This window comes from Peromyscus maniculatus, chromosome 4 (genome assembly GCF_049852395.1).
Source record: "Peromyscus maniculatus bairdii isolate BWxNUB_F1_BW_parent chromosome 4, HU_Pman_BW_mat_3.1, whole genome shotgun sequence".
Taxonomy (NCBI): domain Eukaryota; kingdom Metazoa; phylum Chordata; class Mammalia; order Rodentia; family Cricetidae; genus Peromyscus; species Peromyscus maniculatus.
The window spans coordinates 101946442-101963178 of NC_134855.1; the positions used below are offsets into that span (position 1 = coordinate 101946442).

The 16737-nt window shown below is 38.7% G+C and overlaps 1 protein-coding gene across 14 annotated transcripts in view; it reads left to right on the forward strand.

The window, feature by feature from the left end:
• Sema6d (semaphorin 6D) overlaps positions 1 to 16737 on the forward strand; it is a 569376-nt gene that overhangs the window by 54488 nt on the left and 498151 nt on the right. For 11 of the 14 annotated variants that reach the window (XM_042276119.2, XM_042276125.2, XM_042276130.2 and 8 more), the window contains exon 2: positions 1314 to 1436. The gene's annotated coding sequence lies outside the window, so the exon portion shown is untranslated. Of the gene's footprint in view, positions 1 to 1310; positions 1437 to 16737 lie in introns of all 14 variants that reach the window. The other 3 variants (XM_076570515.1, XM_076570530.1, XM_076570523.1) reach the window with 1 other exon arrangement.

Below are 16737 nucleotides of genomic sequence, written 5' to 3' on the forward strand. Positions count from 1 at the left end.
GTTGTAACAGGAACCTTTGCAGGTTACATGAAGCTTTGGGATGACTCTTTTGAAGTTCTTCCCACATCACAAATACTCAATCAATTAGTACTGTGATTTTTATGTGGGGGTTATTTGAAATCTTGACCTCAGTTACATGTTTTGTGGCTGGCCTGAGCCTGGTGTCTCATATAGTGTTTTGTTTTTCCAAAGGAGGGGACACACATGGTCCTCACATTTCCTGACTGCTCCAATGCAGGATTTCTGCCAGGAATTGTTTCTCCCACAAAGCAACACATGCTAGTCGGCTTGTTGGTTGGTATTCTCTACTGAAGTAGACTTGTAGATTTTTAACTCAATATCTAAACAAGGACTCTAATATAGTACCTAGGGTTTGATTATGGTCAGTCCACTGAGTATAGACACATTTTGTCTCCTCCCTGGCTTTCAGGTTAGTCTTTGGGAGCACATGGAGCAGTGGTGGAGTTGAGATGAGGGTTGAATACTCAGATGCAATAGGGCACTGTGCACAGAACCTCTAGTTGTATGGGAAGATCGATTTCCCTCCCACTTCACCTGTCAAATCAATCCCTCCACTAGATTCCCTTTTAGAAATTATTTCCAACCTCAGCCTTGTCACAATCTGACCTTAGAGACTTGGACTACTTCCTGCTTTGGCATCCATGTGGCTGTTTTTGCATCTTGATTTTTTTCATGCCATCAGAGAATTTACTCCAATGAAACAGTATTCTAATACTGCCACACATTAACATTTATATTCTCAAAATTAGTTAGAGCAGATTGTTTTATGCAGGAAAAGGCAGACACTTGAAATGTGCACATGATTACCACTTGCCAAAAATTCAAATTCATTGATTACTCATGGCCAAACATTTTGAGATCATCCAGGGATTTATAGAAATTAATCCAATTATATGGCTATATTTCCTTTGTAAGTCCTATTGATGACTGTTTGGGGAAAATAGAATATTGAAAACATCAATATGGTTCAGAGAGAAATCTTTTAAGCCAACGCATTATGAAAGGTTTCGCTATAATCCATTCAGAAGTTCTGGAAGGTAGATTGGATATATGATTTCGGGTTTAGCCACTGAGGAAATTAAAACACCAAAAGAATGAGAGGTACATCTATCTCTGAGCAAGGCAGGGATACAGCCTGGATTAGAATGCAAATGACAATGTTCTGTAGACTTACATAGAACAGTGTGCCAGCCAAAATGTGTGTTTAGTAAACATTGCTGGAGTTAAATGGTCCTGCTGGAGTGTATTTGTTTTGTTATTATTCAGCATCCTGTTTCTATCTATTTTAGTAGGTGCTATAAGGACTGCAGACCATCAGGAATAAAAAGGACCTTGGAAACCAGAGGTCATCCCAAGACATCAACAAAGGAAAGGGCTGGAATCAAAGGAGGGAAAGGCACAGCATCCACCTGGAGGTATGTGTGGCCACCATTGCCAAGAGGCTATGGGCAGGCCATCACCATTTACATATTTACAGAGTTGAAATGAACCCAATGTGAATTCATGTTTGTTTGTCTTAATTCTCAAAGCTTGTTTTCATCTTCTTGCAACTACAATGGAATGTGTCCCTGTTTCTCTCTCCCACCTGCTTTTCCCCTTCTCTCTCCATCCTAACTTATTTTTATTTATTTTGCTACCAAATAAATTTTAAGGCAATGGACAGAAATACTGCATATATATTCAATGGAACTTGATTTGAGTTATATAATCAGAAAAGTAGTGGGGGAAGGAGGCTAAGAAAAGGAGGGAGAAGGTGGGGTGAGGATTTAGAGAAAGAGGAAGAGAGAATAAGGAAGGAGAGGAAGAGGAAAAGGAGAAGGAAAAAAGACAATTCCCGGAGGTGAGGGGAAGAACTATTAAAAATGAGCACTGGAGACCAAGCACTGTCTACCAGGCACATGTTTCTCTGCCTGCAGAGGACATTCTCAGTGCTTGGTCACATACTTTCTCATTATAGAACAGAATTATAAATCCTGAACAATGTACTTTAATGGATATAATACAGGTTTTTCAGAAAATTCTATGACACATTATTATTCCCTTTCTATGTTCCTGACTCTGATCTTTGAGTTCCTAGAGGTTCAGACCACTCATTATTGACCAAAAGACCCCCTCCCCACAAAAGTAGCTGGGGTCTAAAGTTAGGTTTGTAGGGGTATAAATTCTAATTTTGTTATTTGCTACTCATGTGGATTTGGACAGATCACTGATGACACTCATACCTTTCAAATGTCAAAACCAGTTCTTTCTCTGTAGTCCTGCTGTGATAAAATTAATCTATACAGCAGCATGATGGGAGGTGGCACAGGAAGATTAAGTGCCTGTAACCACAAGGAATTATTATTTGTAGCCCTATTTTCAAAGAGTCCAGACGTGAATCAATTGAGGTGCCAGTCCATTTTTGCCTGGTTGGCCATGATTACTCCCCTAGTTCTTTTACCAAGGTTGTGAACAGCTCCCAGACCCTCAGTGCTGAGCTGTGCAAGTGAAATTCTCTTCCCAGTGTGCCTTTGTTTTTTGCATAATGCCATAGACCAGGGTCAGGCTCAATCAAGTAAGGCTTTATACTAATGACTTGTGGTTGATATGCAAGGAAGAAGGGGCCATAGGGCATATGCATATGTATACAGACTTTGGGGGGTCAAGTTTGAAGTTTTGTTAAATCTGCAAAAATAATAGATATTTAGTTAAATTACAGTCTAATAACAGTTTTCTCTGGGGCCTGAAGGATAAAGGGTTTTTGGCATTCTTATGTCCAACTATATGCCAGGTTCAAAATAGGTCTCATTTTAAATAACATGGCTCCTCAGTATAGAAGCAATCTCCATTCATTATAAAAAATACTTGGAACATTCAGAAATAAGTGAAAATTTTTACTAAGAAAGCATTTTGGATCTTCTGTATAAATATATTATGCATAGTACAAATGTATCCCTATAAATATTTTTAGAGAGTTGAGTTTAAAACAGTATATAATGGATGTGGTCTTAACTAAAGATTTTGAGCATAGTTTCAGGATTGCTAGATACATGCAATATTCTCAAAAGTTTACAACATGAACTTTTAACATCATGGAAACACAGACACGCACTTAGCACACAAAGCTTTATGGGTTGCTTGAGAAATTGGAATTGTCAGGCTGAAGTGGTGTTTGGAATTTGGGAAACCAGCTAGTGAGAAATGCAATTTTAATGTAATAGGTAGAAGATGATTCAAAGTATATGAAATGCCAAAGAGTAAAATGCAGACCAGGATGTTATACGATTCCACATTCAGGCTGGTGGACAGATCAGCTTTTCTCTGTTCTAAATCTTCCACCTCTAAAGGCATCTGCCTGTGAACTGGCTATTTGTGTGTTATTTGTATCCTATTTTAACTAATTCCTTATACTGTCATGGTTAATGTTGAATTTTAAGAGCCCAGAGTTTTCTTTTTCATAGAACAATGTAGAAAAAAAAATGATGGTTTTGCTAGGCCCAACACTTTAGGGAAAAGTTATGTGAGAGGAAGGAACGGGAAGCTTCGTGTGGCTGAATCAAGTCTATGTAGCTACATTCAGTCTAAAACAGACAATGATAATTAGGATTTGAAACATACCAGGTAGTGAGAAGAGTTAGCTTTAAAACAACATGGGAAGGCTTGCAAAGGGCTAGAAAAGCCCATGAGCAGGTTGTGTTAGAGACCTGCTGTAAACAAAGTTCTAAGCGGTTTTATTAAAAAAAGAAACACAGAGCCAAATACAGAGTTAAAGCCAAAGAGATCAGAGCAAGAGCCACAACTACCTTATCTGACTACCTCGCCACCATCGCTTCCCCCAGAGAGAGACCTTCTTTTTGTGTGACCTGTCTTTTTATTTCCTTTCTGTTCTGCCTTCTCATTGGCTCTAAACCCAGCCACATGACTTCCTCATCACTGCCTGTCTATACAGACCTCCAGGTCTCTATGGTTGGTACTGGGATTAAAGGTTCGGGTCACCACCCTTGGCTGTGTCCTTGACCACACAGAGACTCTGCCTGACATGTGATTGGATTAAGGGCATGGGCTACCGCTACCTGAATTCTGTTCCTGGCTCGCTAATGACCTCTGATCTCCAGGCAAACTTTATTTATTAACGTACAAATAAAATAACATTTCAGCATAATTAAAATATTACCACAACCTGCTAGTGAATGTGAAGTGCAGAAACTTTCTAAGGCAGGACTGAGCATAATCAGAGGGGCAGGGTGTGTTCATACTGCTTGATGCAAGATGACTTGAAATAGAAGATGGATTCATATGGCAAAGTATAAGAAGAGGAGGGAGTTCTGGTGTGGGGTTCCATGCTCTCCTTCAGTAAGTGGCTGTGACTAAGCCTAGGAATGAGAGCAGCAGATGTACTAGAAGATCTCATTGAAGAGAGAAGGAATTTCATTCATCTTGTCAATCAATGATCTACTCTTGCTTCAGTTTTTTTTTTTTAATTAAAATGTTTTGAACATCTATCATGTAATTGTAGGCCTCTATTCTCTACACTGTTGATACACTAGTGGGCAGAACTAATAATAATTAACACTTTCCAGATAGATTACAACTTCAGAAGGGAACCTGAAAAATATGGAAATACCTATATTTTATGATAGCTTGTGGTGTTAGGTTGTGTAAAGAAAATAATAAGCCAAAGGACGTATTGAGGGTATGTGGTTGTGCTAGTTTACATTTGAGAGGAAGGGGAAGGAAGACCTAACAGTAGCCTCACTGAGCAAGAACTGGTGGCTTTTGCCCATGTTCTTTGCACCTTAATTCACCATCGGCAGACAAGAATATCTTTTCTTTAGCTTCCAAAAATTAATTGTGCATAAAAATATGAAGAGTTTATTTTCATCTCAGTAGCATTTGTAGTAAGAAAGTTTCAGGTTTTGTCTTCTATAATCATCCCAATAACCTTCTAATAGTCACTGTCACTCCCCTCATTATCCAGATGCCCAAATTTGGGAAAGAAGAGGAAGGTAATTTGCTTCTGTTTCCACAGTTTAGTCACAGAGTTACACTTCAAATTCCCAAGAAGCCTAACTTCATGAACTAACCCTAAACACTGCTTGGTCCCACCACAGTATTTGAAGGATTCCCTGTCTTCATTATTGAAGGAGCTGGGACAGGTAACCCTTCACACCACCCAGTTCCTATGGTCTGTGATCAGTGCACACTCTGAGGAAATGGACCTGGTCTGAGCAGTTAGGACAGAGCAGCCAAAAGGTACAGTCCATCTGTTTGGGATGCCAGCTCTGAGTGCAGCAGAGGTTCCTAATGTTGGGGCTTCTAAGGAAGGTGGCATTGCCTGCTCTGAAGTGAGGGCCTATCTTGCTACAAAACTTCTTTCTCTCAGGAGCACATCAATTTTGTACATGTTAATGTGAAATAATGTTTTCAGAGATCTATTCATGTCCTGGACATAAATACAAATGGTAAAAGGGAATTATAAGATCAAGAAATTGCAACCAGAAGAGAGGAAATATCTGTTAGGGAACAATATCTCTGTATGTGGCAGAGATAGGGAGGCTGTGGTAGTTTCAATGACAGTGTCCCCATGGGCTCAGTCATTGTAAGGTTGGGGTGAGGTTTACCCTTGCTGGAGAAAGAACATCAGTGGGGGTAGCCTTTGAGACTTTAACATCTCAAACCACATCTAGTTTGCTCTTTCTCTCCTTCATGGTTGTGTTAAAAGATGTGATTTCTCAGCTCTTCCTCCTACCCCCATGCCTGACACTTGCTGCCATTTCCTTCCCATGATGGCCTCCCATCCTTCTGGGACAATAATCGCTAAGAAACTCTATCTTCTATCTCAGTCATGAAATGGTATCACAGTAACAGAAAAATAACCAGCACAGCGGGCAATAAGGGGACTGCAAGGAACATTACAGACACACCTCATGAGAAAAGGAAAGTTGTGAGACACTGAAGCTTCCTACAGGATTCAGATGATTTGTCATGGCCTTTCCCATTCTCCTTGCTATCGCTCATCTCCCAAGTATAAAGGACCTCGAACACCCTTGCATTTCATGCTAAGGGAACAAGACTGCACTTCTACATCCTAGGAGGAAACAGGTAAGGACAGTATGAATAAACTAAGCACAGATACCATTGGGAAGGCATCACTGTTTCTGAAAGTGAAGAGGTTACTATCAGAATCCATGGAAGTTAAATATGTGGGAGAGGAGCTAGTGGGAGCCAGAGGTATAGCATGCAGCATGTTTAAGTAGGATAGATCAGAAATTCAACACAGCTCTCAATGGACTAAAGCCAAGGTTTCCTTGGTCACACCTTTCTACAAACTTATAGGATAGAACCATTGTCCTTTCTTGTCCATATTCTAGACACCATAATCCATTGACACATTCCTCCAACTTCAGTCAGCAGCTCAGCAGGATGGGTTATATTTCCATGTCCTGGCTGTTTCTGTCTCTGTGATCACATCTCTTTCTCTGACCACAGCTAATATAGGTCTCCAGCTTGTAATATGGGATAGATCTCATCCAGAAAATCTAGATAACCTCTTGATTCCAGTGGCACATCTGGAAAGTTGCTTTTGGCATATTGTGATATAATTACATATTGCAACAATCAGAGGTCTGGCATCTTGTCATTCTGTCTGCTTCTGTAGACTCCTTGGAGGGACCTTCCTCACAAAGCACATTGCAAGACAGAAAAGGAAATCAAATCCTGCTAGAATGAAAATAGGGAACTTCTGCATATTCTTACTTCGGAATAATAATAGTAAAGTAAAAACTACTATGTTAGTAATGTTTCTGTTGCTATGATAAACACCTTGACCTTGGTAATATAGGAGAAAGGATTTGTTTGCACTTTTGATTCCAGAAAGATTAGAATCCATCATGACAGCAAGTGGCTAGCATGGTAGCAGGAACAGGAAGTAGGAGGTCATATTTTCAAATGACAGTGAGCAGGAAATGATGTAAAACTATAAACTCTCAAAGCCTGCCCCCAATGATATACTTTCTTCAATAAGGCACTTCCCCACAACCTCTCCAAAGAACAAAATCAACCAAGGACTAAGTGTTCAAATATATGATCTTATATGGAACCGTTTTTCATTGAAACACCTTAAATCATCATTGTATCCATAAAATGTATAGTGAACATAGGTTTTCTGTTTGGTTAGTCATTTAGGAATGAAAATTTTATATTTACTTCAGTTGAAGTAGAGACACAATCATACTGGTTAATGCTCCCACTTCCTGTCTGCTGTCTCTCTGCCTGGTACTTGCTTTCTTCCTGGTTTCATCTGATGTTGCTTAATTCTCTGTTATGAAACTTCTAGCCAGTGTACATATGAAAATCTCTATTCATTGCTAGCCATGACTCCAAATATGTGAGCCTAATAGCCCAACTCTAAAGATGTTATCAATCATTTCATCATCTGCGACATTATCAGAATCTGCTGTGGGGTAAATTGGTTTTTAATTACCCAGAGTATTGACATGGTATGCCAGGAATTACATCAGGCTGGGGACCAAGCAGTGGAAGATGGAGCATTAGTGCTTACTCTTCGCCAATCACAGAGACATGGGCCTTTTATACTTCATAAGTGCATAAAATGATAGAATTAGCATCAAAAGCAAATGGTCCCAAGTTATGGCATTGTTCTGAAAAATGTGAAGCATCCTGTAAATGATAAGTCAGCTGCTTTGCTATTGTGGACTTAAAATAACCATGAGCCTAAAGAATATTTTTAAAGCACAAAACAGGTGTCACAATATCAGCCCAATGAAAATCAGATCTATTTTTTTTATTTAGTCCTAACTGAAAAAGAAGCTCAATTTTCCATGTACTCATGGCACCTGAGAAGACAAAAGAGTTAAAACTTGTGAAGGAAAACAGAGCTAGCGTCCAACAAAGTGGCATATCCTATTGTCAAGCAACAAGTGGGAGAAATGCTTGCAAAAAAGATGCTCAAAAATAATCAAAGACAGAAGCTTGTGAGTTTAGAAGAGTCAGAGGTTGAGGTTGTTTCCTGTTGTATAAAAACAAGCCCAATTTAAACCCAAGTGCCTAGAAGGCACCAGTGTTTAAATGGGCTGGAAGAGTGAATGTTTGTGATGACTACGTTCATCACAGGAAATTAAGTTATATTTGCTGTGATTTGCCCAAGACAATAGAGATATGCTTAATGTATTGTAGATGGATACTCATTCAAAATGATTAAAACTTTAATGATGATTGGGGATTTGAGGAGTTGGTGTGGAAATTAAGCTCTTGGATGTCCGATGCTCTTCTCATTGTTCCACTGATTTACAATATGGAATGTCAAATTTAACAGTCATCTGCCCAACTCCCTGAGATGTGTGTATGTAGAGTTGAGTGTGAGATCACCATAGTTTCCCATTCTTCAAGTCCTGCCATCTTGAATGGGGAATCATGGGTAACCCTGCCTTTAAACTCTCGAACTCTCCATCACACGGCCAAGCTACTTAGCAACAATCACCAAATCCTGGTAATTGAGCCTGAAGCAGGCTAGCTATGCTTTAAGCCTTCATGGTTGACATGCCTCATGAGCCTTCATGTTGGTGGCCTGTGCCTCATTTGTATGCTGATTAAATATTCATGAGTGCCCCTTATCTGTGAGGGTCTGTGTTACTCACGGGGGTATAAAAATGAACTGAATGGTGGATCACATGAAAAGAAAAATGTGGTTTTATTTTTCTATGAGTTTGTCATGAAATATTTCCTTAAACTTCCTCCTTTCCTGAGGATGAGGAGGCATAGTCATCCTAGGGGCTAGAGAAGAAATCAAAGATCCCAATTTTAGAAAATACAAGTTCAGGAAGATATTTGCCTGGGCTATGGACTAGAAGCTGAGGATCACCTTGAAATCTGTGTCCCAGGTTAGAAGGGCCACAGAAGGTAAATGAGAAGAGATTGCATAGGAGATCTGTGAAGCTTGAGAAATGTGGTGTTTGAAAGTCTGTGGCCACTAAGTCAAGGGGAAAGAGGTGCTATAAGCAGAAAGGTCCTTACCAGCCTCCTGTGGGAACACCTAGATTTCATTAGTAAAAATCTCAGTAACAAACTCATAGGAACAAAAGTGCAGGCCATCTCCAAACACCCTGCAACTGTGAAACCATACAGCAATAAGGCAAGAGAGTGAGACTCCAAGTGAGGATTTTGACAGGATTTAATTTTCATCTGAAGCATAAGGTCCTAGTTCATGCTCCTAGATGGCCAAGCATGGCCATATCCACTACAAGGCCCTGTCTCTCAGGGCTTTGCAGTAAAGATGGTACATGTGTACGTCAAGCCCAGAAGGGAGAAGACAGACTGAAGACAGCATGGAATTCCCAATGTTCCAAAATGCTCAAAACCGATTTTTAACAATAGAAATGCTGAAGGAAAACACTTTCAATACATCTGTAGAAGGATGGCTTCCATTATGTGTATTTGTTTAAAAACTTGTATACTGGAAGTTGTATAGAATGGGTGGCAGTTCCTTGAAATAGCATTTGTTACCAGCCCTCGTTTGACAGAATGGTACCTTCAAGCAGTGAGAGGAATACACAGATCCCACTGTTTCCTGAAGGTTTTTGCCAAATAAACTGGACTAAGCTTCCCGGGGCCACTGCTTATCGCTCTCTTTTGTCACTTGCCCAGTGCACTCCTGACAGCATTGTGAGAACACCAGCATAAGTAGGTCCCATGATTTTGCCTTCAGTATCTTTTGATAAGAAATACATTAAAAGATTTCATGGGGAGATTTCTATCTGTGGCTCTCTAGCTGGGATGGCTTCATCACTGAAACCTGTCAGTGATGAAGGCACCTGTTCCACATTTACTTGATGTTTTCCATCTAGAAGCATCAGATCAAAACTACCCCAAATCTTTCACCCTCACAGGTAGTGGATATAAAGGGATGTATCAGAAGGTGCAGGTAACACCCATTACAAGAAGACTTGCAATTAAAATCAGCCAGAGGCCCTTTCTTTGTTACAAGCAGAGTTCTGTTAGTTCAACGTTAACGATCCAGATTCCAGCAACATTCCGGAGTGCCAGAACTCATCTTGTTCTTTGTGAGGAAGACTTGTTATCGGAAGATCTGTAGCCCTGTACATTCTACCTCTAGTTCTTATTTTTAGATCATAATATGTGTTATCTGCTCTCCATTCTAAGTACCCACAAAGTTTAAAGATGACTGGGATCATACTCTCCAAATTGTGATAGTTCAGATTTCCTCTAGCATACCAGGCTTGCTCTTTTAATGATGTATAACCATTTTACTTTTCTTCCTCAACTCTGTATAAGGGAATCAAGGTTCAATCAACCTGGATTAGTAGAGTAGAATCCTGGCCTATTTCACATTTCATTCTCTTTTCAAATTATTAACCAGGATCTTTTAAGTAATATCTCAGAAAAGTTTTAGCAATACAAATTGATAGTAAGAAGATAATGCCTGTGCACAGTCTGTCTGAGTAATGCTTTCTTCTCTGTTTATATTATAGCTACTCAAAGTATATAACCAAATCTTACTTTGAGTTTAAATTCACATTTCCTGGGGGCTGTGGTGAACATCTCTATGTATTTATTAGTCATCTATATGTCATTTTTAATAAAACATCTTTCCATGTATTTTGATCATTTACTAATTATGTTTTCAAATGTTTTACTATCAAGTTTGGGATTTCTTTTTTTTTTTCTTTCTTTCTTTTTTTTTTTTTTTTTTTTTTTTTTTTTGGTTTTTTGAGACAGAGTTTCTCTGTGTAGCTTTGCGCCTTTCCTGGAACTCACTTGGTAGTCCAGGCTGGCCTCGAACTCACAGAGATCCGCCTGCCTCTGCCTCCCAAGTGCTGGGATTAAAGACGTGTGCCACCACTGCCCGGCCCGGGATTTCTTTGTATATTTTAAATATTAGACCTTTTCTGTATGTGCAACTGAGCATTGTATTTGAACAAATAAAAGAAATATAAAGGAAAGAAAAGGACATGACTGCTCCTAGGTATGATGGAGGAGAAAGTTCATTATAGCTATGTGAAAGTGCATAGTCAGAGACAAGGATATCAGGATGAGTCCAAAGTGGACATGGCAGGACTGAGCGGGGTCATGTGGGATGGGGGAGGGGGAAGGAGAAGGGAGAGCAGGGAACCAGATACAGCAGCCAGGAGGCCAAAGGTCCAAAAGGAAAGGGGCAGTTAATCAAAATGTCTGGATTATATAGAGAAGAGCCTCTGGGGGAAGGGCAGTCCAGCTCCTGGGCTGGACAGTTCAGGGTAGAAGGCAGGGTATGAGAGTCATACCCTGTGACAGATAAGGACTGAAGGATGCTGGGAGAACCTGGCAGCCAGGTCTGTTTTGATATGTTAAATAGGCACCTCAGCTGTTTGTCTGGGCTTGAAAATTCACAGTATTCTCTTTAAAAAAGTTTGTCCTTTTGTCCTCTTCAACTGTCCTTTCATGGAGAAAACTTTACTTGTTTGTTTGTTTGTTTGTTTGTTTGTTTGTTTGGCTTTTTGAGACAGGGTTTCTCTGTGTAACAGCTCTGGCTGTCCTGAAACTCACTTTGTACGCCAAGGTGGCCTCGAACTTACAGCGATTCACCTGTCTCTGCCTCTAGAGTTCTAGGATTAGTGTGCGCCACCACCTCCCAGCTGAGAAATGTTTTACAGATTTGTTTTATTATTTATCTATGCATGTTTTTATGGTATACACAGAAACCAGAAAAGGATGTCAGATCCCTTGGAGCTAGAGTTACAGGCAGTTGGCAGCTGCCCGGGATGGATGCTGGGAACTGAACTTGGATGCTCTGGAAGAGAAACCCTTGCTTCACCTCTGTGACATCTCTGCCTGTCTCCCAACAAACATTTTTTTTTACATTTTTTAAAATTTTATTTTATTTTATTTTACAATATAATTTAGTTCTGCATATCAGGCACGGATTCCCTTGTTCTCCCCACTCCCGCCCTCCTCCCCTTCCCCCCAAACCAACCTCCATTCCCACCTCATCTAGGGGAAAGCCTCCCCCGAGGATTGAGATCAACCTGGTAGACTCAGTCCAGGCAGGTCCAGTCCCCTCCTCCCAGGCTGAGCCAAGCGTCCCTGTATAAGCCCCAGGTTCCAAACAGCCAACTCATGCAATGAGCACAGGACTTGGTCCTACTGCCTGGATGCCTTCCAAACAGATCAAGCCAATCAACTGTCTCACCTATTCAGAGGGCCTGATCCAGTTGGGGGCCCCTCAGCCATTTGTTCATAGTTCATGTGTTTCCATTCGTTTGGCTATTTTTCCCTGTGCTTTATTCAACCTTGGTCTCAACAATTCTCGCTCATATAAACCCTCCTCTTTCTCGCTAATTGGACTCCTGGAGCTCCACCTGGGGCCTACCCATGGATCTCTGCATCCAGTTCCCTCAGTCATTGGATGGGGTTTCTAGCACGACAATTAGGGTGTTTAGCCATCCTATCACCAGAGTAGGTCAGTTCCGGCTGTCTCTTGACCATTGCCAGTAGTCTATTGTGGGGGTATCTTTGTGGATTTCTGTGGGCCTCTCTAGCACTTTGCTTCTTCCTATTCTCATGTGGTCTTCATTTATCATGGTCTCCTATTTCTTGTTCTCCCTCTCTGTTCTTAACATTTTTTTTTTTACATTTATTAGTAAGTTTTCAATTTTACTTTTTTTGGGGGGGGAGGGTTTACTCTAAAAAATGTCAAGTTTTAAAACTTATTTTGTGCTTCTAAGACTTGAGTTTTGTGTTTTATGTTTAAATCTGTGATCCACTTTGAGACAATTTATATAAAATTAATGTTTAAGTTGAGGTACATTTTATTGGTGTCTTCATAGATCACTTAGTGCAAAAACTCTTTCCTCCATAGACTTTCTATTATTCCCTCTCCACAGGTCACCTGAACATTTTTGAGTCTGTTTCTGATTTCTGTATTCTGTTCTATGTCTATTCTTCAACTAATACCAGAGTCCTGAGTGCTATCATTGCAACCATTAATAGCAGAGTCATCTATTATCTTTGCCAATATTATTTCAACTATTTTAGGGCTTGTGTCTGACAGTGATAAAGTAATATACATATAATTAAACATATATATATATATATATATATATATATATATATATATATATATATATATATATATATATAGCAAGACTGATAGAAATTGCATTGTATTCATGAGCCACTGTTTTAGTTTAGGTTTCTGTTGCTGTGAAGAGACACCATGACCACAGAAACTCTTATAAAAGAAACATTCAATTGTGGATGGCTTACAGTTTCAAAGGTTTCATCCATTATCGTTATGGATGCGCAGGCAGACATGGTTCTGGAGAAGGAGCTGAGAGTTCTACAACTGGATAGGTAGGCAGTAGGAAGTGAATGCCACAATGGTTTATTTATTTCTTCTTCGTAAAGTTTTAGTAGTTTATACTTTTTAGGAAATAGTCTGTCTTTTAAGTTGTTAAATTTATAAGAATACAATTTTTATCTCACTTTCTAATAATGCTTGAGATGTCTGTAAAATTGTGTTTCCTTGTGGAGACTAGAGGACTTATATAGAATCAGTGTTTCATTGTGGAGATTGGTAATCCGTGTCTTCTCTTTTTATCAGGCTTACTATATGTTTATTAACATTTTTTAAAGCCTGCTTGAGTTTTATGGACTTATCTCTATTCTTTTTATATTTTCAATAATACTGGTTTATCTCATTTTTTACTTCTTCCTTTTTTCTGTGTTTTAGGACTTATGTCTATTCTGCCTTTTTATCTAGTTTCTTCAAGTAGGAACTTAGATTATTCACTTGAGGTCTTTTCTTAGAGCAAATATAAACATCCAATGCTATGATTTTCCTAATCAGCACTGTATAAGATGCCACTATATGTTTGATGGACAGTTTTTCTTTTTCTTTGTATTTTTAACAGAGCTCTTGTTTGACTAGTGGATTATGTAAAAAAGCAATGTTAAGATATTTTCCCCTATTGTTTTTCTTAATTTATTGTAAGAGAGAGAACACTGTGTGTGGTTTCAATTCCTCTAAGTCCATGAATGATATTTCATGGGGGTACTTACGTCATGTTAAAGTTTGAACTTCAGAGAGTTTCTTGTTGGCAGCATGTAGTTGGGTGACACTTTCTATATCCATATGACAGTTTCTTTCTTTTCATTGGTACATTTAGATCATATATTCATGGTAGTTATTCACATGTTAGTTTGGTGAATATAGTAGTATTTTCCTGTAATCCCAGCATTTTGGGATGCTAATACAAGAGGTTAGCCTATGAAGCATAGTGAAACCATAATTCATAACAACAAATCCAAACAACTCTAGCAGGTTGTGATGGTTAAATTTAAGTGTCAATATGACTGGATTAAAGATACTTAGATGATTTTCACTTGTGTCTGAGGATGTTCCTGCAAGATAATTGTTATTGAAATATTGGATAGAGTAAAATTAAAGAAATCCTCTCTAGAGTAGGTAGACATTACTCAGTCTATTGACGGCCCAAATAGAACAGAAATATAAAGAATGATAAAAGCATGCATTTGCTTTATCTGTGTGATATGTGACACCCATCTTTTCATGCCCTTGGATGTGATCTTTGTATTCTCAGGACTTTAGGGTCAGAAATTTAAATAAGTATGTTACTAAATGCCCACTACTGAGAAAACATGTGTTAATATTGTGTTGGTAAAATTACAATCCTAACTGACAGATGAAGGGTAATTTCTGCTTCTTCTTGCATTCTATTGGGTTGTCTTGTGCTGTTTTCTATAAATTTTTAACCTTGTAATTTTTTTTTTAGTATTTACTCATATTTAGTGTTGACTCCACTTCACTTTATTTTTTAAAGCTTTATCTAGATATAGGTTACCCATTTAACATGTAGCATTAAGCTTTTAGCATGCTAGCAAATATGTTAAGCCATCACTACAGTCAACAATAGATTGCTTTCATTATTACCTGACCCTGCCTACCCTCTCATTCCCAAATAGTCAAAAATAGCAGTCTGATTTCTTTTTCTATGGGTTGTCAATTTAGGAAATTTATTTATAATATAATAGTGTTTTCTGCCTAGATTTTACCTAGCAAAAAATTATGAGGCAAATCCATTTTATAGCATGTATCAGCACTTCATTCTTTTTTTATGACTGAATAATACCCCATAATATTTATAGTGTTTTATGGGTTATCCTTTCTCTTAGTTGAACTAACCTATGAAGCACAGAATATTTCCTTTTGCTGGGGTCATATTGATCCATTTCACCTTTGCCTCTTGTCCTTCTAATGTCAGAGCTTTGTCAAATCCAAACTCTTAAAGGTATTTCTACATGTCTTCTAAGGGATGTGTAGCTTTTACTCTCATAGCTGTATACACATTGTTTGTGTGAAAGTGGAGGCCAAAGACCAGCTCTTTGAGGTCTGGTCTCAGAGACTTGTCTACCATCTTTTCTGAGGCAGAGTGTTTCCCTGGCCTGAAACTTGTTGATTAGACTAGGATGGCTGTCTAGCTACTTCCCCAGTTTAGGGTTTACAAGCACATACCACCATGTTGGGCTTCTTTGTGTGGCTTCTGGGAGACATAACTCAAGTCTTTGTGCTCACAGCAATCACTTTATAATCTGGACAGTCTCCCAGTATTGAGTATATATTTTTAAATTAATGTTTTAGATGGTATGACGAGGTATATGCCAACTCTCTTATTTGAATATAGATATTCTCTTTCTCCATAAACATTGATTGAAAAATGTTATCTTTACCCATTAAATAGGCTCAGTACCTTTTGTTAAAATATCATCAGTTGATCACAGAAAAGTGGTTTTAGCTCTATGTTTTCAGTTCTAGTTTATTGACCTTTGCTCTTTAAAGTGACATTCTGCCTCCATTACTATAGTGTCACAGTCAGTTTCAACAGGGCAGAAGTGTTTAGTCCTCCAGTCTTTGACTAAATCTCTTGCAATTTTATATAAATAGTAGAATATACTCATCAATACCTAACCAAAAAATGCCAGTTGTGGATCTATTAAGGACTGTGTTGAGTCTGTAGATCATTTCACCAAGTTTCAAAAAGCGGACAACACTCACTAATTCAGTCAATGAAAATGAGATTTATTTTTATTTTCATGAATTTAAATCTTTTCTGATATTGTCCATCAGTGTTTCATAGGCTAAAGAAGTTCAGCAGTAATGAGGGGTTTCCCTGCACACAATCCTGGGCTCATCTCCCTGACCTGCAAAAGCAAAGCATAACATGAGTTTTGCAGGTCTCTTCATTTTTCTGATGTATTTTATTCATCATTTTGGTTCTGTGGAAAATGAACAGTTATCTACTTCCATTTTATGAGTATTTATCATAAGTATACAGAAATGTTATAAGCTATAGTAGTGCACACCTTTAATCCCAGCACTCAGGAGGCAAAGGTAGGTGGGTCTTTGTGAGTTCAAAGTCAGCCTGGTCTACAGAACAAATTCCAGGACAGCCAGGGCTGCACACAGAGAAACCCTGTCTTGAAAATCCAAAAATCAAAAACCAAAATAAATGAATAAATAAATAAATAAAATATAAATTTTAAAAGAGTATGTAGAAATGCAACTTTAATAGAATAATCCTGTGTGTTGCAATGTGGCCACATTTGCCCTTTGTAATGGTTATTGCACATGTCAACCCAGTCTTCTCTCAGCACTGCACTCCACTCTTGTAGTAGTTAGTGTTCCAGTGTGCTGTGCTTGCC